This window comes from Oryctolagus cuniculus, chromosome 7 (genome assembly GCF_051225735.1).
Source record: "Oryctolagus cuniculus isolate XC-2025 breed Fujian yellow rabbit chromosome 7, ASM5122573v1, whole genome shotgun sequence".
Taxonomy (NCBI): Eukaryota; Metazoa; Chordata; class Mammalia; order Lagomorpha; family Leporidae; genus Oryctolagus; species Oryctolagus cuniculus.
The window spans coordinates 108,745,617-108,768,386 of NC_142873.1; the positions used below are offsets into that span (position 1 = coordinate 108,745,617).

The window sequence follows — 22,770 nt, forward strand, 5'->3', positions numbered from 1 at the left end:
GTAGGGCTGGGGAATCTGACTTTGCCAGGTTATAGAGGAATGAGAAAACTTTCAGTCCTGCCAAGCAGATTCTTTTCGATATAAGGCAGAATGGCTCTCTGCATGAGCACAGGTCATTCCTAGTGTGTCCCAAGGAGATCAAGAACAGAGGGTATTCCAATTTGAATTAGATCAAGATAATAGAATGGTTCTCAGGTATGTCTGCAACTCACAATCGGGACTTTGCCGAATAACTTATGAACTCCCTTTACATTTCCTATTTCACAGTTGGGAAAAACGACCATGGATCATGTACAAGTCAGGACCTAGGAGAAGCCTGAACCTATCACCCAACTCCCCTTTAGGGATGAGCCATATACCACTCTGCTTTAAGTGACACAAGGAAGGGACTGTTGAAAGGAGTAACTCAAGAGGGTGAATGACAAACCCTCCCAGGAAATTGGCAAGTATGGGGTGTGGCGCTGCCACCTAGATGCAGGCACCATAGCCTCAGCCCTGCCCTTGAGAAAGCTAAAGTCCAGCACTAAGCATGCAGATTCCCTGGGTCTTTGTGAAATGAAATCTCCCTCCCAGCGACCAGAGAAACCAGGGAACTATTAGTAAAGGTTGTTTCATTTTCTTTCCTGAAAAGATCACCTCTAAGAATACTAAAGAAAACATCTTTGTTACAAAAACGGAGGTGACTCATTAACAAATGTAGGAGCTCAGTAAACAATGGTTGGTCATAAAACAGTTTCATGATGATGTAGTACGTGTTATCAATAATCTACCCAACCTTTGTTGCCCATTATCTCCAATTCTGAACACTTCTGGTCCCTTAATCCATGCTTTTCTGACTCTAACTGGGATACTTACCAGTGTGCACTGCACACATTCTTCAAGGCCTAGGTCAAGTCATCTTGTGCTTCCAGTCCCAGGATATGAGTCCTTCCATCTCAGAGATGACTACTACCATTCTGCTTCTTAACTGTATATCTGTGCAGTCTTTTTCCCATTTTTAAATATTGTTTTGTAATCAGGCTTACTATGGTACCACAGTCATATCCATTAGATACAGATTTCGACTCTGTTTCTATCAACAAAACATTAATCGATTGTCTTAGTTCATTCAGGTTACTTTAAGAAATTGCCATAAACTAAGTAGTTCATCAACAACAGAAACTGACAAGTATTTTTCACAGTTCTGGATCTGAGATGTCCATGATCATGGCACTGGCAGATTCAGTGAATGGGGAGTCCACTTTCTGGTTCACAGCTGGTGGCTTCTCACCAGGTGCTCAATGGAAGGGGGAAGGAAGCTCTCTGCAGTCTCTTTTGTAAGACTTCCCAAGTCTTTGGGCCCCTGCACCCACGTGGGAGACCCAGAAGTTGTTCCTGGGTCCTGGCTTCAGACTAGTCCAGCTCCAGCTGTTGTGGCTTTTTTTTTTTTTTTTTTTTTTTTTTTGACAGGCAGAGTGGACAGTGAGAGAGAGAGAGAGAGACAGAGAGAAAGGTCTTCCTTTTTGCCATTGGTTCACTCTCCAATGACCGCCGAGGCCAGCGTACTGTGGCTGGCGCACCGTGTTGATCTGAAGCCAGGAGCCAGGTGCTTTTCCTGGTCTCCCATGGGGTGCAGGGCCCAAGCACTTGGGCCATCCTCCACTGCACTCCGGACCATAGCAGAGAGCTGGCCTGGAAGAGGGGCAACCGGGACAGAATCCGGCACCCTGACCAGGACTAGAACCCTGTGTGCTGGCGCCGCAGGCGGAGGATTAGCCTAGTGAGCCACGGTGCTGGCCTGTTGTGGCCATTTTTGAGGAGTGAACCAGCAGATGGAAGATCTCTCTCTCTGCAACTCTGCCTTTCAAATAACGAAATAAATCCTTAAAAAAAAAAAGTCAGCTTCCAGCAATGAAATCTTAAGTTACTTGGGATTTTCCATTTCTTTCTTAGGTCTAGCACATTGCCAGGAATATGAGTACTCCACAAACTCTTATTGGATGACTGAGACATGAGAAAGGGTAGAGAGCGAGGTCACCAGAAAGCTTCGGGTGTTTGATTCAATAGGATTCACTCAACAACAGCTGTATCTCACCCTAGTTTCAACTGCCTCAAGTTCCCTCACTTTGCTGAATCTTGGTCATGGAGCATGTATTCATCAGCCAAGCCAACAAGAAAAGCCAGCCTTGTCCTGCTTTTCTCACTAGCTCTGCCAGTTAGGTAAGGAAGTAGTTGTCAGTGGTGCTTATGAGATACAGGAGGAACAGTGTGTCCAGGACTTGGGGGCTGCTGGGCTGGGAGCAGTAATTACCAGAAGCAAAAGTGAAAGGTGATTTCTCTCCCTGCTCCAGTCCCAGGTGCTAACGCCTGCTTCTCTTACTAGACTGCAAACACAGGAGAAAAACATGCTTAGCCATTCTTATTACATTAGCTACCCGCAGGCCCCAGAGGAATGACTGCCTTGCCAAAGACAGGAATGCATTTTATGTGTGTGTGCCTTCAAGAAAAGCGATCTATAAAAAGAAACATGCTATTTAACCTGATTTGGAGACTGGGGTACTCGCTTGGACATCACATATACTAAAATTGGAGACTGTGAAAAATATGAAGTTCATGCTTAAGATACTTTATAAAGACATGTCAGCTACTCTTAGGGGTTTTTCATTGAGCAGTATGTTAGCTGCCAGTCACATGTATATAATTTCAGGTTTATGGAAAGGTCAAGAATTGGTAACATCCTAGACTCTCATATAAACTAAGAGGGCAATCCAACTTAAGAGGTTTGGTTTACTTCATTCTTTATACCTGTGCTTTTAAAAAGTTAGTAATGATGATAGAAAAATCCTCTCTAAATCTCTTTTAGATCCTGGTTCTAAAAAAACGGAGATATTGGATTATATGACTGTTGTCTATATTTATTTCCTAAGATAAAACCAGTGTCTGAAATACAGTTTCAAGAGAAATAACTCCATCTCTCCCACCCCCATTAAGTTAAAAAAAAAAAAACCAAAAAGCAAAAAACTTCCTTCTGGATTTACTTTCATGAACAACTGATCGAAACTGCATCCCGAGGGAGAAAACAGAACTGTGACTCCCACTTTGATCTCTTCCCCATGGAGAAATTCACTCCCTGCCTGCCTTGCAAGATGTTCATTTGATTGACGTTTGCTCTGATGTGCAAACTGCTTTGAACTTCAGACATTTAATTCCCATCAGGCTGCAGTCATTTTTATTCTCCTTCAACAGGATTTACAAGCAGGAGATCAGCAAATGTAGAAGATAAAATAAATTTGCAGAAGCTTTGAATCTTACATCAAAACAGTGTTCAAGTGAGTTCCAATTGGATTTCATTCCGCCTCGATTCACAGTGTAAATCAACTTTTCAGTGGAGTCCCAGTTTAGAAAGGAAAAGATATAAAGGAGACACACATACACACACACACTCGACTCCAGTTGGGGTTTACTTCCTGAATCCCTCTTGGTTTTTGTTGAAATTTCCTAGGGAATGTGATTGCCAGGGAAATCACTCAGAATTCTGGGCTTTCCCCAACATTTCCAAGGAAACCTACCCAGTTTATCACACAGCACACCAAAACCACACCCCCAGTGTGGGTGCCAAGGGGAGTGGTGAAATGCAGTATTGTTCAAGGATACATTTCCAAGGTAATGATTTAGAAAGCAAATCCCTGTAGATTCCTTGGAAGAGCAAGGCTTACGCTGATCACTGAGTCCATACACAAAGCTGATACAATGGCAGCGAAAGGGCCAGGGAATATTCTTTTCTTGTTGGCTCATTTTTAATCACGGCCACAATACGGAGACAAGTGCAAAAGGTCAAAAGCAAACCGTTCCTATCAGATAAGAAGCGAGTGTGGAATAAATGGGGGAGGGGTGGTCACTGCACACGAAGTGCTTGCTGTTTAAGAACAGCACAAGCAGTTCTGCAAAGCCACGGACGCCCAAATCCCAACCAGTAGCTGCAGGGGCCTTCAAAGCAAGGTGTAGGTGTGAGCAGTCTGCACGGCAAGCAGAAGCCCCTGGCCCTGCCTGCCCGAGTCTGGGAATACCTCTCCACCTCCACTGAACCAGGCTCTTGCTTGCAAAGTCATTCTGGGAAGCAGCCGCTTTCCAAATATTTGAGCAACACCAGTTGAAAAGAATTAAAGGAGAACCCCCTTATCTTCCACTTAACCACCCCGGAGAATAAAGTTAAACAAAGAAAGAGCTAAGATAAAAATCAAACATCTGCACTGGCAAATATTTAAACTCTGTTTGAATGGCGGAGGGTAGGGGGGTAAGAGCAGGATCACTTCAAAAAGGAACTATCACATTTATAAAGTAAATGATACTTGAACTCACCCCTCCCCCCATGGAGTTTGCTTATTCAAACACCTAAATTAATGAGCAAACTGAAAAGCTGTCAAACAACGTGTAATCACATTGCGAGAAATGGTTTTTCCTTCCATCTCTGCAGAGATTGGAGCGATAAGTCACATTCTTTTTGTTCTTATCAGTAATAAGGATTAAAACCTTCAGGGTTCAGCCACTCAGCCAGACTGGAAATAAGGGCTGGTTTCAAATGCCCTTGCAAGGTGAGGCATTCAGAGCAATAAAACATCTCCCTCTCTCCACCAGAGTCTAGGTATCAACCTGACCTAATTTTCACCATTTTTCCACCATCACAGATCAGTGAGAAGAGGTCCCACTGTGATCTCGTGTCTCACTTCCACATTCAGATGGTATTATCCGTTTAGTCTGCTTTCTCACAAAAGCTTAGAAAATCGCACAGGTGACATCTTAGAAAATTGCAGAGATGACATCTAGAAGGAATTGGAAGTGAGTTCACTACCACATCAAATATTTATCCTTATCCTCCTCATCACCAGGTAGGGGTGGGGGCATCAGAAGAAGCAAGAGGAGTATCTGGAAAAAGAAGAGTCAGATAGGGGACAGGGTGGCCTAATAGGAGCCACAGGCTCCCTCTGTGCTGACCTTCAGCGCCCTTGTCCATCCCACCACTTGACTAACAGGGACTCAACACAGTTATTTACAGTTGTTTATTTATACACCCTCCTGCCCGGCCTGGGAGATTCTTGCACTTCTTTATCCCCAGGGCCACCCCAGAGTTGACTATGTAAAAGCGTAGTAAATGTCTAAAGAATGAACAAATGGGGAACACCTAAGAGGCTGAGACTTCCTAAAGACTAGAGGCCAGAGGTTGTCAACTGGGTGTGTTCTTGTCCCTCACATACAGTGGGTAATTAGTAAACAGCAGACAGCTGTGAGTGGGATGACACCAACACCAAAGAGAAGTGTCAGGGATCTCAGAGACAGCAGATGACCTTGGAGATGAACTGGTTGCATTTCCCAGGCACACATAGCAGGAGAAGGCCTGTCTGAATTTCCCTGTCTGTAAAAGAAACAGGGCACATCAGAAGCCCGATTTTTATGGCTCATAGAGCTGCAAAAGGAATTACTAACCCAATACTAAACGTTAATAAAGCTATGAGAGTGAAGGTAGGTATGTGTCTCATCATACCAGACAAAGCCCCAGGAAGAGATTACAGACAAAACGGTCTTTAAATCATGACCTTCTTCAAAAACACTTTGCATGACAGAACATGTAAAAAGTTAATGGGAAGGTTTCTGGTTTTCTGCTAATACAGGATCTATTTCTTAGACCTGGAAGAATCTCTTAGCTTTTTTAGAGCCCAGATTTTAAAGAGAAATAAAATAAAAAACCCTATTCTACCTAAAATTCATAAAATGCAGCTTGTGAAATTTATAACTATAAGGAGGCAGGTCTGCAGGCCACACAAGAAAATCCAGGAAGCTGAACACTCAGCAGATCCAAATGCAGGTGCTTGTTGTTGGTGGTGCTCAGAGCCAGTCCTAAAGATACAGACAGCTAGAAAGCACTCCACACAGAGGGGAAGGATACAAATTCTGACAGGACATGGGTTCAGCCTGAGAAGCCAACCAGGCGACTGGAGCTTATTCAGTCAACTTATTTTTTTTTTTTAAAGATTTATTTTATTTGGGCAGGCGCCGCGGCTCACTAGGCTAATCCTCTGCCTTGTGACGCCGGCACACCGGGTTCTAGTCCCAGTCGGGGCGCCGGATTCTGTCCCGGTTGCCCCTCTTCCAGGCCAGCTCTCTGCTATGGCCAGGGAGTGCAGTGGAGGATGGCCCAAGTGCTTGGGCCCTGCACCCCATGGGAGACCAGGAGAAGCACCTGGCTCCTGCCATCGGATCAGCGCTGTGTGCTGGCCGCGGCGGCCACTGGAGGGTGAACCAACAGCAAAAGGAAGACCTTTCTCTCTCTCACTGTCCACTCTGCCTGTCAAAACAAACAAACAAACAAACAAACAAAATATTTATTTTATTTGAAAGACAGAGTTACAGAGAGGTAGAGACAGAATGGTTTTCCATCTGCTGGTTCATTCCCAAGAGGGCCGCAATGGCCGGAGCTGCGCTGATCTGAAGCCAGGAGCTTCTCACGTGAGTGCAGGGGCCCAAGGACATGGGCCATCTTCTACTGCTTTCCCAGGTCAGCAGAGAGCTGGATCGGAAGAGGAGCAGCTGGGGATAGAACCAGCGCCCATATGGGATGCTGGCACTTCAAGCCAGGGTGTTAACCTGCTGTGCCACAGCACCGGCCCCCTATTAAGTCAATTTAGAAAGTGAGGAGGGTAACCTGGTACTCTCCAGGGAGAGTCTCTGAGGGAACAGTTCCTTTTTTTTAAAGATTTATTCATTTTTTACTTGAGAGCCAGAGTTATAGAGAAGAGAGGCAGAGAGAGGCAGAGAGAGAGAGGCAGAGAGAGAGGGAGAGAGAGGCCTTCTATCCTATGGTTCACTCCCCAATTGGCCGCAACAGTCAGAGCTGCGCCGATTCAAAGCCAGGAGCCAGGAAGCTTCCTCCAGGTCTCCCATGCAGGTGTAGGGGCCCAAGGACCTGGGCCATCCTCTACTGCTTTCCCAGGCCACAGCAGAGAGCTGGATCTGAAGAGGAGCAGCTGGGACTAGAAGCGGTGCCCATATGGGATGCTGGTGCTTCAGGCCAGGGAGTTAATCCGCTGCGCAGCAAGGGAACTTTTGCTATGTCAAAAGCAAATAACTCACCTCAATGTCGGCACTGGCTAGGGTATTTTATTAGAAGAAAAAATTATTTGGGGGGACTGCCACTGTGGTACCGTGGGTTAAGCTGCTGCTTGCAATGCCAGCATCTCATAACAGAGCACTGGCTTTTCTGCTTCTGATCCCGCTCCCTGGGAATGTGCCCGGGATGGCAATGGAAATTTGCATAAGTAGTTAGGCCCTTTACATCCATGTGGAAGGATGCACATGGAATTCCTGGCTCCTGGCTTTAGCCCAGACCAGTCCCAGCTGTTGCAGCCATTTGGGGAGTGAATGAACCAGCAAATGGAAGACCTTCCTCTGTTTCTCCCTCTCTCTGTTACTATGCCTTTCAAATAAATAACTAAATCTTTTTAAAAATCATTTGGAATCAGGAAACACATTTCAGATCCACTCCCCTGAGCCTTGCCACAACCTCTCTGAGCCTATTATTTCCTACCCAAGATAGCAGGGGGCGGGGCCAGCACTGTGGCGCAGTGGGTTAAAGCCCTGGCCTAAGGCACCGGGCATCCCATTTGGGCAGCGGTTCTAGCCCCAGCTGCTGCCCTTCCAATCCAGTTCTCTGCTATAGCCTGGGAAAGCAGTAGAAAATGGCCCGAGTCCTTGAGCCCCTGCACCGATGTGGGAGACCCGGAAGAAGCTCCTGGATCCTGTCTTCAGATCAGCGCAGCTCCAGCCGTTGTGGCCATCTGGGGAGTGAACCAGTAGATACCACTCTCTCTGTCTCTATTCTACCTCTCTCTGCAACTCTTTCAAATAAATAAAATAAATCTTCAAAAAAAAAAAAAAAGATAGGGAGCCACAGAGAGGCTGAGTTCTTGCCTCACAGGGTTGTCTGGAGGTGCACACAGAGGATGCAAAAGTTAAATACTGTTTATAGAAAGAAAGCATAAGAAAGTATTTTATTGAAACACGTGTAACTCTTATAAATACTTTAACTTAAGTTAAATAATGTCACTAGGTTTTCAAACATGCCAAGTGATCTGCAAAATCTTTGTTGAATTTTGAGCTCAACTCAAGTCCTTCTGGTACCAATATCCATGAAGACTGAATCTGTAACACTTAGTCTGCCTACAGATTGTAATTTTTAAAGGGACTTGAGATGGTAATGTGAGATAAGCAAAAAGAATGACTTGAAAGACTAAGATCTGCCATCAGTACTTTGAGGGTAAAAGCCTAAAACATATTTTCCAAGGGAAAGAGCAAGACTTAACAATAAAATTCAGCTAAGTTGTCAAAGACATAGCTTGCTCAATTATTTGACCTGTAACACAAAGAGAACCAAGGAACAAGAGTCATACACACAAAATCACCTGCTTAGATTTCAATGTTTTATTTCCCTTAAAATAGTAATCAGAAGAAATACGATGTATATAGATTTTTTTTCTTTTTTCTTTTTTTTGACAGGCAGAGTTAGACAGTGAGAGAGACAGAGAGAAAGATCCTCCTTCCATTGGTTCACTCCCCAAATGGCCGCTGCGCTGATCTGAAGCCAGGAGCCAGGTACTTCTTCCTGGTCTCCCATGTGGGTGCAGGGCCTAAGGACTTGGGCCATCCTCCACTGCCCTCTGGGGCCACAGCAGAGAGCTGGCCTGGAAGAGGGGCAACCGGGACAGAATCCGGCGCCCCGACCGGGACTAGAACCCGGTGTGCCGGCGCCACAGGCAGAGGATTAGCCTATTGAGCGGCAGCGCCGGCTGATGTATATAGGTTTAGACATGTCAAATCACAGTTAGGAAAAAAATACGATCTGTCTACATACTGGTAAGCTATTATATCTAAAAATACCATTTTATATAAAACTCTTCTGTGTATTAACACACCATTAAGAACAGGCATTACAACTTTGCCCCATCTCCTGGGCTACCACACACATAACCTAGTTATGAGGGACAAAACGTTTGTGGGATGAAAATAAAATGATACTACTGCTCTCAATTTGTCAAACAGCTCTCAAGAAAGATTCACGTGAAGCTCAAAATCCAAATCAGCACGCTCCTTCTAAATCCCTGCTATTCCTCTGCAAAGTCTTCTTTTGCTCTATTTTTCACCCTTTGGTTTATAGATTCCTCTAAAAGAGCGCTATTCAAAATTTAGAGCCATCTTTAAAAACTTCCTGCCCTTTCATACCTCAAATAAAACTAGCTGCCGGATTCTACATTTCCTCCACTCCTTGTTTTTACATCCCATGTAACTGCTGACACCCCAGATGTACTCTGTTTTCCCACGATTGTCTCTCAAGCGGTCATTACTTTTCTCCATGATTATTAGATTGGCCCAACATGACGACTAATCTACCAAAATTATTCCTTTCTTGCCAACTAATCAATTTTTCCAAATCATAGGCCTGACCACAGCCTTTCTCTGCTTAAAAACCTACTGCTTGCAGAGAAATTTCTAGGTGACCTACAATTTTGAGCTTGCCACAACATATTCACGAGGTACAGCTCAAACTGGGTCCTCTACCTCTACTTCACCATTCTCAGCTGCTCTGTGGACGTTGCCGGTTTCTGGTCTGAAGCATTCCTCCCCTAGTTCTACTTCGGGATGTTGCACAGTTCAAGGCCTCACATACCACTTTTCCTACCATACCTGAGAATTTACACTCTCGTTCTCCAAAAGAGGGTCTGGAGGCTAGCACTGTAGCACAGCGGGTTAAGCTGTCATTTGCCATGCCAGCCTCTCATATCTTCCCACATTGGAGCGCTGGTTTGTGTCCTGGCTGCTCTGCTTCTGATCCAGTTCCCTGCTAATGTGCCTGGGAAGGCTGCAAGGATGGCCCAAGTGCTTGGGCCCCTGCCACCCATATGGGAGACCCAGATGGAGTTCTGGGCTCCTGGCTTCAGCTTGGCCCAGCCCTACCCATGGCAGCTACTTGGGAAGCGAACTAGCAGATGGAAGATCTCTTTTGTTCTCTCACTCTGCCTTTCAAATATAAATCATAAAAAAGAGTCTGCATTTCTTTCATGCACTTGCCCCAGTTTAGAACTTATTCCACCTGTGTCCTCTGACTTCCTGAAGGTACAGACTACTTTACTCATCTTCTTCCAGCAGATTGTGTTCAGTACAATGTCTTGCACATCATTTGGCCTGAACATGATAGACAATTTCACTTGAAAATGATGTGTATTTTACAATTTGTACATTTCATGCATTTTAAAATTCGCTCTGCATGTAACAGAATTATTAAAAATGGCTGATAACTGGGATAACTGACATCAGCTTAAATTTCATATCAAATTTATGACAATGGAATAACGTTCTGGTGAAAACATTATGATGAATGAGTATAATACTACTAATATGGTTCAATCTTAAAACTATTTAATAATATCATTCAATTTCTATCTAAAGGAAGAATAGCTTGATTATTGTGCATCACCACTACAACTTGCAAACTAAAGACAATCTCAGGTTTGCTACTGAGTCCTGACTTCTTCAGCAAATATTTACCCAGGCCCTGTTCCAGCAAGGTATTAAATACAAAGAAGAATACAAAGAAGTGTCTCTGAACTCAAGTGACAAAGAAAGATGAGAAGGCACACAGAGTACAAATATGCCTTAGCACCTGATACCAACACTCACAGTTTACCTAACCAGAATCAATGTCACCCACCTTTGTTCCAATTCCACCCACCTGCAAAACCCAAAACATTGGGAGTCAACAGCCAAGTTAAGTCCAGGCCTCCTCTTGTGCCTTCCCTACACAAACAATCAGGATAAGTCTTCAGTTGTTACATGGTTGACAACTAAAACCTCTTTATTGTTCTTGCTTTGCCATTTCATTCATGCTCTCAAAAATCTTAAATTAGGGGCCAGTGTCGCGGCACAATGGGGTAAGCTGCCGCTTGCAGTGCTGCCTCCCGCAAGGGTGCTGGTTCAAGTTCCAGCTGCTACACTTCCAATCCAACTCCCTACTAATGTGCCTGGGAAAGCAGTGGATCATGGTCCAAGCCCTTGGGCCGCTGTACACACATGGGAGCCCTGGCTGTTGTGTTCAGAGATGGAAGATGTCTCTCTCTCTAATTATGCCTCTCAAATAAAAAAAAAAATCTTATTAATTTCCTCATTCATGAGTGCCTCCAATAGGTCAGAAAATAGGGAAGAGCAGGATAAACATTATCTGTTTTTTCATTTATGGAGCCTACTGCCAAATTCTTTAGTCTAGTGTCTGAAGGTTCCCAGGAACTGATATTGAGCCAGCTTCTTAGTGGTCTCTTTCATCTCTAGCTCTGACACAGATCTCTCTTCAGTGCTTGACCACTGCCAGCCATGGGCTTCCTTCATATTTGTCTTCTCTCCTAGAAAGCTCTTCCTCAACATCTCCCTAAGTTCCATTCCTTGTCCTACTTTAATACCCAGTTGAAATGCTTCTTCCATAAACATTCTACCAAGTTTTATTACTTCAAATGAATGAATGAATGAATGAGTGACTTAACCTCTCAACACCACCATATAACATCAACTATTTTTTTCTAGATAATTTTCAAAAAGATGTTAAGTAAATTCTCATAGAATCCAATATAGGTGGGTCGGTACTCTGGCATAGCAGGTAAAGCCACTGCCTGCAGTGCTGGCATCCCATATGGGTGACAGTTCTAAGTCTTGGCTACTCCACTTCTGATCCTGCTCTCTGCTATGGCCTGGGAGAGCAGTGGAAGATAGCCCAAATTTTTGGGCCCCTGTACCCAAAAATTCTGGTCTGTGGGAGATCCAGAAGAAGCTCCTGGCTTTGAATCGGCGCAGCTCCTGCTACTGTAGCCATCTAGGGAGTGAACCGGCGGATGGAAGACCACCCCACCCCAGCCTCTGCCTCTCTTTTAAAAAAAAGATTTATTTATTTATTTAAAAGTCAGAGTTGCACAGAGAGAGGAGAGGCAGAGGGAGGCAGAGAGAGAGAGAGAGAGAGAGAGAGAGAGAGGTTTTCCATCCAATGGTTTACTCCCCAATTGGCTGCAACAGTCGGAGCTGCGCTGATCTGAAGCCAGGAGCTTCTTCTGGGTCTTTCACGTGGGTGCAGCGGTCCAAGTCCTTGGGCCATCTTCTACTGCTTTCCCAGGCCATAGCAGAGAGCTGGATTGGAAGTGGAGGAGCTGGGTCTCAAATTGGCACCCATATGGGATATCGACGCTTCAGGCTAGGGCTTTAACCCACTACGTCACAGCACCGGCCCCAATAAATAAATCTTTAAGAAAAAAAAATATTCAATATATTTGAGCAGTAGGAAAAGTTGTCTTTAACAGCAAATTATTTTACTGTTTAAGACATTCTTCCTTTTAAGACTTACTTTATTTTTGGGGCTGGCATTGTGAAGCAGCCAGCAAAGCCACTGCCTACCATGCAGTCATCCCATATGGGCACTGGTTTGTCTCTTGGCTGCTCTACTTCTGATCCAGCTCCCTGCTAATGTCCTGAGAAAAGCAGTGGAAGATGGCCCAAGTGTTTCGATCCCTGTCACCCATTTGGGAGACCCAGATGGAGCTCTGGCTTTGGCCTGGCCCAACTCTGGTTGTTTCAGCCACCTGGAGAGTGAACCAGTGGATGGAAGATCTCTGTCTTGCCCTCTCTCTGCACTCTTTCAAATAGATAAATAAAATAAATCTTTAAAACAAATTAATTTTATTTGAAAGGCACAGCAAAGACAGAGAGGGAGAAACACACACACACACACACACACACACACACACACACACTGTGTGCTACGAGCAATACCCTCCTACCCACGCTGAATGGACTGTTCAAACATAAGTGAGGCAGGAATAGTATTGACTGGACTGTTCAACTGCAAGCAAGGAGGAAACAGCACTGATTGGACAACAAGTTGGAGGATGGCAAGCTGGAGGACTGCTGGAAAATGAGGATTAAAAGGGGAGCCCTTGCACCGCTCTCGATCCTCTCGGGGATCATGGCCCGGTGTGTGTGAACCTCTGGATCTCCACACATCTGGGGCTGAAGAGGCAGCCCGTTACTCTGCACGGAGCAGGTAGCAGCACAAGCCGACAACGGACAAAGGGCCCAGTGCGTGTGGACCTCTGGATCTCCTCGCACTTGGAGCTGAAGAGCCAGCTCGCTAGCCCCCCTTGCTAAGCGACACAAGGTGACCACGGGATCAAAACTCCAGCTGAGATGCCGCCTCACCACCTTGCCTGGACCCCTTATCAGCCTGCTGCCAGACCTGACCACAAAGCCGGACCAGGCCTCTCAGCAGGGACCTCTCCAACTTCTTGCCTGGCCGTCCGCCTGGTAACTTTGAGCCTACTGCCCAGAGTGACAGCCTTCCCACGACTTCCTGCCTGTAAGTGGCTGATCCGAGATCCGTCTCTGCCGAGACATAGAGCTCTAGACCTTGAACACTGACACTCTTTGTCGTGACCGTGATATAAGCCTTGAAAACGCAGCTTTTACAATAATGTTAGTCATGTGTAATATAATATAACTATGCTTTGACCCTATGCGAGGTATCTGCAAATAATGCTGAAGACCTTGATGTACATACACTATTATGATTGGATAGCCCTCAAAATTACTTTAACACTGTATACTGTGATCTGTGGATTAATGAATAAGTTCTAGTAGTATTATTGATACTGATATTAATGGTACTGATTCCACTAGTCCTCTAGTTATTAAGGAAATAGTGTTACTCTGATAGTAGTTATGTTAAGCTAAGTAGCTGTTAAGTAGTTTATTGATAAGTATATTAATTAGTATAGATTGATAAGTATATTGATACTAATAAGTGTACTAACCTCAATGAGCATGCTGATGAGTAGTGTGATAAAAAAAAAACCCCTGGTGTGTAAGCAATAAAATCTCTCATTGGAAAGACAGTCTTGTGTTCTGGTGTTCCTTTCTTCCCCATGACTGACAAGTCGTACATCGCACTTGCTACTGTTGAGCTGCCTGACAGTAGGCGCTCGTGACACACACACACACACACACACACACACACACATCAATCTTCCATCTGATGGCTTACTCCTCAAAGAGCAGCAAAGGAAGTGCATCCTGGTCTTCCAAATGGGTGGCAGGGGACGAAGGACTTCTGATGCAGGAAGCTGGTATTATTTTTCTACCACAGTACAGCCCAGGTTGATTAAAAAAATATAAAGTAAAATAAAAAGACTTTTCACTTCTTAAAAATGAAAGCTCATGTTTGAGTTCAGTTTAAAAACAAACAAAAAACTGATGACTTGAAGCTAGGTCCCTTAAGAATGGAAATTACGGGAACTGACGCTGTGGTGTAGTGGGTAAAGCTGCCACCTGCAGTCCAGCATCCCATATGGGTGCCGGTTTGAGACCCGGCTGTTCCACTTCCTATCCAGCTCTCTGCTATGGCCTGGGAAAGCAGTAGAAGATGGCCCAAGTCGTTGGGCCCCTGCACCTGCATGGGATGGGAGACCCAGAAGAAGCTCCTGGCTCCTGGCTTCAGATTGGCACAGCTCTGGCCTTTGCGGCCAATTGGGAGTGAACCATTTGATGGAAAACCTCTCTCTCTCTGCCTCTCCTCTCTCTGTGTAACTCTGATTTTCAAATAAATAAATAAATCTTTAAAAAAAGAATGGAAATTAATCTTTTTAAATTGAATATAAGATTGCTAAAGAGCCTAGTAAAGGAATATAAACCCTGTGGGTCAGCATGTTAACCATCAAACAAGAACAACTCTGAGTAACTCTGTCAATAATACCTAAAGAACTTGAAATGGGAATTGAAATCTACACAACATCTAAATCAGGCCACAAAATATACAATCGATTTACATGGAAAAAGAGTGACGCAAATGCTAAGGCTCCTTTTCAGGTAGCTCATTAGCATGAGTATTAACTTTTTTAAGGTAACCAATGTAGGGAAATCCAGCAAAAAGTTCCAGGAGTAAGAGTTGGGCACTCTCCATCCTCAATATGAAGTCTTTATAAAGTACATTTTGTTTCTTTTTTTTTTTTTTTTTTTTTTTTGACAGGCAGAGTGGACAGTGAGAGAGAGAGAGACAGAGAGAGAGAGAGAGAAAGGTCCTTCTTTTCCATTGGTTCACTCCCCAATGGATGCTGTGGCTGGCGCGCTGCAGCCAGCACACTGCGCTGATCCAAAGCCAGGAGCCAGGTGCCTCTCCTGGTCTCCCATGCAGGTGCAGGGCCCAAGGACCTGGGCCATCCTCTACTGCCTTCCTGGGCCACAGCAGAGAGCTGGACAGGAAGAGGAGTGGCCGGGACAGAACCCGGCGCTGCAGGCGGAGGATTAGCCTATTGAGCTGCCTATAAAGTACATTTTGCAATCCAATTCCCTATTCTTACTCTCAGGGTGTGATGGCTAATTTTATGTATCACCTTGGCTAGGCCATGGTGGCCAGATATATGATCAAACACTATTCCAGATGTTTCTGTGAAGTCATTTTTTAGATTGGATAACATTTAAACTATAGATGCTGAGTAAAGCAGATCACTCTTCACAATGTAGGTGGGTCTCAGCTAATCAGTTGAAGGCCTTAATAGAACAAAGACTAAACTCCCTTAAGCAAGAAGAACTCTTCCAGCAGACTGCCACTGGACCTGACCTGCTGTTCTCTCTGGGTGTCCAGATGGGTCTGCACTAAAGATTTTGGACTTGTACTTCTACAAGCATGTGAGTCATTAAAATAAACATGAATATCTTTGTATGTGTGTGCACACGGGTGCACACATACATACCCTATGGTTCCTGTGTCCCTGGGGATCCATGAGTGACATCCAGTTACAACAGTAGCTGTTCAGGAGAATTATAATCAGGACCTGTGTTCTTTGCTTTGTCTGCTCCATGATGTGCTCAAGAGGTTGAATAAGAAAACTCACCTCCTGAAATCACATAGTTCTAAGGTTACCAACTGGGAATACACTGAATGGAGGTTCTTTTAAATGAGAGGAGTCCTAGCTGCCTTTCTCAGTGACTTTATCAATCTCAGTGGATGCCCCAACTCAAAGAGCTCCCTATAAAATAGCAGGAATCCAATTTGAAAATAGTTTCAAGAGTTTCTTCTTTTTGTTGAAAGCAGTGAAGCATCTGAAGTCCCCCTTGATGAATACAGCTCAGAATTATCTATTCAACTGAAGGCTCCTAGCTCCTGGTGGAGCTTTAGAGTTTAGAAACAAGGTGCTCACTGACTACAGCACCGCCAGACTATCACTTTGCTCATCAAGCCAAGCCTAGGTGCCTCAATGCCAATTTCTAAAATGATCAGTCATGGGGTCAGTGCTGTGAAGCAGTGGATTAAGCCACCATCCTATAAGAGTGCAGGCTGGAGTCCTGGCTGCTCCACTTCCAATCCAGTTCCCTCACAATGCATCTGAGAAAGCAGAAGATGGTCCAAATACTGGGGCCTCTGCCACCCCTGTGAGAGACCTGGTTGGAGTTCCAGGCTCTTGTCTTTGGCCTGGACCAGACCCAGCCATTGCAGCCATGTGGGGAGCGAACCATTGGATGGATGATATCTTTCTCTCTCTCACTCTCACTCTCACACCCTGCCTTTCAAATAAAACAAATCTTAAACATTTTTAATCAGTTAACAAGGATGTTCCTTTAGCCAAGGGAACAACTCCATTTGGAGATACAGAAAGAACGGTTGGTTTACATAAAAGCCCAGGGTCAGCAAGGCACACTAACTGAACTTAGCTTCAGAAGTACAAGGTACAGTTCCACCTGTGTGGCAACACAGACTTCAGGAACACAAATGCTTTGTGTCAAGAGAATGAGAAAGGATGTTTAAATTGGCATGGCAGGGTAGGCACAGGGGGCTTGACATTTTCTTAGGTCAAATCTATTACCATGCCAACAGTGGCACACTCACATGCTCAGATGGGCCAGGCAGGTAATGAAAGTCAGGGGAGGGTTGTGTATAACGCACAGTGAGATCAGGGAGCAGCGGGAAGTGTAGTGAAAGGCAAGCACGTGGCCTGCTTTTAAAGCGAGCTGTTCTGCATGGGAACTGACTGCTGCCCAGTGCGGTTGTAGACCTAGGATTGCCAGATCTTTTGATTTCTCAGAAAAGATAGAAATTTGGATTTTAAAAATGTTTAATCTCCCAAAGTTTAGATGCTGGTAATAGATATAAAAACTTACAAATTAGAGGGGCCGGCATTGTGGCACAGCATATTGAGTAAGTCACCACTTGCAACACTAGCATCCCATATCAGACCACCAGTTCAATTCCCATCTGCTCTGTTTCTGATCAAGCTCCCTGCTGATGTGGGAATGCAGTGGAACAGGCCCAAATGCCTGGGCCCCTGTCATCCACATGGGAGGATTGGGAGGAGTTCCTGGCTTTGGACTGCCTGGACCATCCCTGGCCACTGCAGCCATTTTGGGGGAGTGAACCAGAAAGCAGATGAAAGATTTCTCTCCATCTCCGTCTCTCCCTCTCTCTCTCCATAACCCTGCCTTTCAAATAAATAAATCTTAAAAAAAAAAAAAAACACATAAATTTGAAAATCTTATTTCAAAGATCTGTGGGGTCAAATAGAACAGGGGCCAAACCAAAGCAAACCAAACCAAAAAACCAAAACCAAAAGCACATGCATGCCATAGTCCGTGGACATAATTCGGTGTTTGTGCAAGCCTTGTGGGAGAGCCAAAGAATCTCCTGCACCCTTGGCACTTAACCCCACACAACAAAAAGGGAGCTGCTAATTGAATTATCTGAATAAATGAACCTACTCTCAAAGCCATGTTAAGTGTCACCACTGAAAATGAGTTTATCTTAAACTATTTTTTGCCCAACTTTGACAATGATGGTTCTGCAGGTAATTCCTTCAACAAACATTGACAGAGTGTCTAATCACTACGCAGTCCCCTGTGCAAAATAATTAACTTCCAAGGCTCCTGAATAAGAATTTTAAGAGCTAACTGGTTGCAGAGGGAGTACTAAACTCATCTGAAAACTCAATTTTCTGCCACTTTGCAGGTTCTCTCTGGTGTCATCAGGGTGTATTGTGTAGAACTTTTAATGTCCCTCTCTATTCAAAACTGGGCACTTTATTTTTTAAAATGAGTACTGTGAAGCCTTGGTGAGGAAAATCAAACATGGACTTTAAGTCAGTGAAAATAAAAACTCCTACTTAGGAGCTTTGCTATCTGCAGCCCTAAAACGAAGTAACAATTAACTATTGATCAAAGTACTTGGAGAAGCACTGTCCTACATCTAATTAATCTTTAACACATTGAGAAAAAGCATGAGCAATAGGCCAAGGTCACTTAAAATATTAGTAACAAACAGCTGTTGTCCCACTGAGAGAGTGCTGAGTTAAAAATATATATACATATTTCTAGGGTGCCAATGACTTTTTTTTTTTTTTTTTGACAGGCAGAGTGGACAGTGAGAGAGAGACAGAGAGAAAGGTCTTCCTTTACTGTTGGTTCACCCTCCAGTGGCCACTGTGGCTGGCGCGCTGCGGTCGGCACACCGCGCTGATTCGAAGCCAGGAGCCAGGTGCTTCTCCAGGTCTCCCATGCAGGTGCAGGGCCCAAGCACTTGGCCATCCTCCACTGCACTCCCGGGCCACAGCAGAGAGCTGGCCTGGAAGAGGGGCAACCGGGACAGAATCCAGCGCCCTGACCAGGACTAGAACCTGGTGTGGCGGCGCCGCAAGGCGGAGGATTAGCCTAGTGAGCCGCGGCGCTGGCGCCAATGACTTTTGAACAGGTAAGATCAAGGACTAAGCCTGCAGATCCCTTATGTGGTCTCTGGACAATTGCTGACACACTTATGAAGGACTATTAACACCTGTGCATACAGCCAGATAGAGCCCACATGCAGAATGGCAGATTCTTACAGTGTAGAAAGACTTCATCAATAATCTTGAATCAGCTTTTCATAAACGTCAGCCATTACCATATCCTATCACCTTCAAAATTCCACATATTCACTTCAAAATTTTCATTTAAAAGTTTTATTTAGTTGTATTTAAAAAAAAAATTTTCATGCTGTTGCTATCCAGAGGATAATGTTTAAATAAACACATATTTATCAACTAAAATATTTGTCTAGAGACAGTGTAAAAATATTTCCCCTACAACAACTCTGTGATGCAGGTACTACTATTTAATAACCTTTGATGAGGAAGCTGAGACGCAGAAATTTCAATGACTGTCAAGGTCAATTTTGAATCGAGGAGGTATGATTCAAAGCCAAATCTGCCTAATATGAAAAACATTGCTATTAATATCTTTTTTTAAAAGATTTATTTATTTATTTGAAAGGCAGAGTTACAGAGGTGGAGGCAGAGATAAAGAAAGGTCTTTCATCTGCTGGTTCTTTCCCAAAATGGCCCCAGTGGCTGGAGCTGAACCCACCCAAGCCAGGAGCCAGGAGCTTCTTCTCAGTCTCCCATGTGGATGCAGGGGTCATCTGCTGCTGCTTACTCAGGCCATAGCAGAGAGCTGGATCAGAAGTGGAGCAGGCGGGACTCGAACCAGTGCCCATATGGGATGCTGGCACTACAGGCGGAATCTTTATCCACTATGCCACGGCGCCGGCCCCCCTTATTAATATCTTTAAACTGCTTAGCAAAACCAAGAATTCTTACTTCCTCCATAACTCCAAAGTCAACTCCCAGAGATTCAAAATGAAAACATTTTTGGAAGGATTGCAATACAGGAAAAAATGAACCAGAAGAGTAATAATATGCAGATAAAAGTGTTTTATGAGGGGCTGGAACAAAGTCTTCTAGCTAAGGAGTCATACCCTGGCTTAGCCCAACAATGCACTCACTCTTTCCATTTCTGAGTGTCCATTAAAAAGTCTTGGGGCTCTTGTAATGTACAAATTGCACATGTCCGGCCAAAGGCTAGAAAAGCATCAGCTCAAGTTCACTCCAAAAAGTCATATACACATTTCTCTGGAAAGGAGCTCCGTTCATAGCCAAGGAGGCTCAGCCCAGGAGACTTCCTTCTGCAAACAGGAGTTGTCAGAGACCCCTTGAACGTGTCTCCAGCAGGTGTCTGTTGGATCATTATTCAGCTTTATCCTCAGACCAGCCCTGGTTTTCTGATTCACTCTAAATGGCAGTTCTTGTTTCTGTCAGTCTCTCAGTGAGGACAGATGATCACATCACCATTCAGTAGAGACCAAAACTCCTAAGCAGGAACATTCCTTCACGCCAATTTGCTTCCCTCTGCGTATGGTTGTCTTTGGGATGTTAGGCTGAACTACATACAAAATTCCTGGAGGCCACAGACTACATTATGTTTATGACCTAAGAAGTAGATTACCAAAGTTTTGCCAAATGAAGATAGTCAGCAACCCAGATCTGAACCCCTAACTTAGCATATTCATACAGGAATTTACCCTAAAATGTTTTTTTAAATATTAATTATTATTTTTGACATGTAGAGTTACAGAGACAGAGGGAGAGACTGAGAGAGAGAGAGAGCGAGAGAGAAATCTTCTATCTATTGGTTCACTCCCCAAATGGCAACAATGGCCAGGGCTGGGCCAGGCGAAAGCCAGAAGCCAGGAGCTTCATATGGCTCCCACGTGGGTGGCAGGGGCCCAAGCACTTGGGCCATCTTCTGCTGCTTTCTCAGGCACATTAGCATGGAGCTGGGCCAGAAGTGGAGCAGCCAGGACTTGAACCAGTGCCTCAAGTGGTGATTTAACTTGCTACGTTACAGCACCAGGACTCATACTAAAGTGTTTTAATGCAAGTCCTCCCAAGTGTCAAATGTATGCACATGTATATGTCTGTATGGCCATTTTCACAGGTCAGCTTCTGAATCGTGGCTGCATCTTGTCAGGCCATGTATATGGATGGGATATAATTTCCCTAAGCAATCCTTTATTGTGAGAAATTTACTTTTCCCCCACATCCTAAGGTACTACAAAAACTATTTACATGCTTCTCTTAGCTTCTTGTGATACATCTATAAATGGCCCAATCAGATAATACTCGGTAAAAATGGAATTTAAGTTAAGAAAAAAAGATAATACTCATATTTCTAAAGTTCCCAGAATCCTCCCACCTTGGAGAGTTCTCTGCTTTGAGGAAGCACAACACTTTGTGGCTATGGCACACTTGGCTCTATTAATTATGTTCAGCATTTGCCAGCACATCCCTTAACAATGTACACATGCCTTGAAAGTAGACATCCCCTTACTCATCCCTATATTCTAAGCTGTTTAGATTCCAACAAATATGAATTAAACATAACTGCCAGGCGTTAGAGTAAAAATGATGAGGTGCAATACCTGCCCAGAACAGCAGGGGAGGCAGACTCACCAATAACAAGGTGTCACAGATTAATTTCTGCACTATGTAGAGGTATATGGATATTACCATGGGAACAAAGGTAAGAGAGCAGTGAATTCTTCCAGGGGTAAAGGGAAACCAGGAGAAGAAAACAAAAGAGGTGATAGGAAGCTATGGGGAAATTGTTGAGCACTCCTTGACAGAGTAGTAGGTTTACAAGTGGGCAAGAAATGGGGTAGAAATACTAGCAGAAGTCAGCTAATTCAAGTTTCTCAGTTTCTCTCTCTCTTTCCCTCCCTTCGTCCCTCCCTCCCCAAGGCACTAACTCTATTTCAGAGTTTATGAAGATCCCTGTTCTTCCAAGCAAGGGTTTTTCAACTTCAGCACGACTGACACTTTGGGACAGACAATTCTGTCTTTAGGGTGCTATCCTGTGCATTATAGGTGCCAGATGGTACCAGATGCAGGTAATAACTATTCCTTCACTAGGAACTCCTCATTACTGTACTGTCTTTTCCCCCTGTCCTGAAAATGCTCCTTTTGGGGGGTTCTAAACCCACCTGTACACTTATTTATAGATAAATGACAGGTTTGTCAAATGCATTAAAAATTACTTGTGCCTAAACTACAAAAAAAAGAAACCTCTGGTGATAAAACCTAAAATAACAGAAATTCAAATGCTCACTGTAACAGGAAAGCATATAAATTTTATTTCTAGGGGTGGGCACTGGCATAGTGGTTAGGATGTCACTTGGGATGCCCACATCCTGCATCATCGTGCCAAGGATTGAGTTCTGGCTCCACTTCTGATGCCAGCTTCCTGCTATTCTGCATCCTGAGAGGCAGCAGATAATGGCCTAAGTACATGGGTCACTACCGCCCACCAGGGAGACCTGGACTGAATTCTAGACTCCTGGCTTCAACCTGGTCCAGCCCTGGTTGTTGTGGGCATTTGGATGGTAAACTAGCAGATGCATGATCTCTGAATCTCTCTCTGCTTTCCAAATAAAATGAAATTAGACAAGTACTTTTCTTAAAAAAAATTATGGCTAATATCTGTTCAAAGCATTACAGTTTGCAAAATATTTTCACATTTTATTTCACTGTATAGTTATAATACCCTGTGAAGTATTGATTATATTATTCCCATTCTGGAAATTAAAGATAGGTTGGCTCAAAGACATTAAATATTGAAGGCAGAATTTCTAGCAGGTAGAGTTCCTAGCCAGCATCATTCCAAATTGCATGTGCTTTCCACTTTGTTTAGAGAACAACCAATAGGAGCTTCTTCAGGCTACGAGGGGGTAACCCAGAGAGAGGCTCATGTTAACCATTACACACATAGAGAAAGAAGATGACCTGAGTGTTGTTCAGTAATTCTAAAAACCCACCAAGAATCCATACAAAGTACAAGCTTGATTTCACCATTAAAGCATCA

The 22,770-nt window shown here is 44.2% G+C and overlaps 1 protein-coding gene across 1 annotated transcript in view; it reads right to left on the reverse strand.

The window, feature by feature from the left end:
• Positions 1-22,770, reverse strand: part of CACHD1 (cache domain containing 1) — a 247,434-nt gene that overhangs the window by 92,730 nt on the left and 131,934 nt on the right. The window lies entirely within an intron of this gene.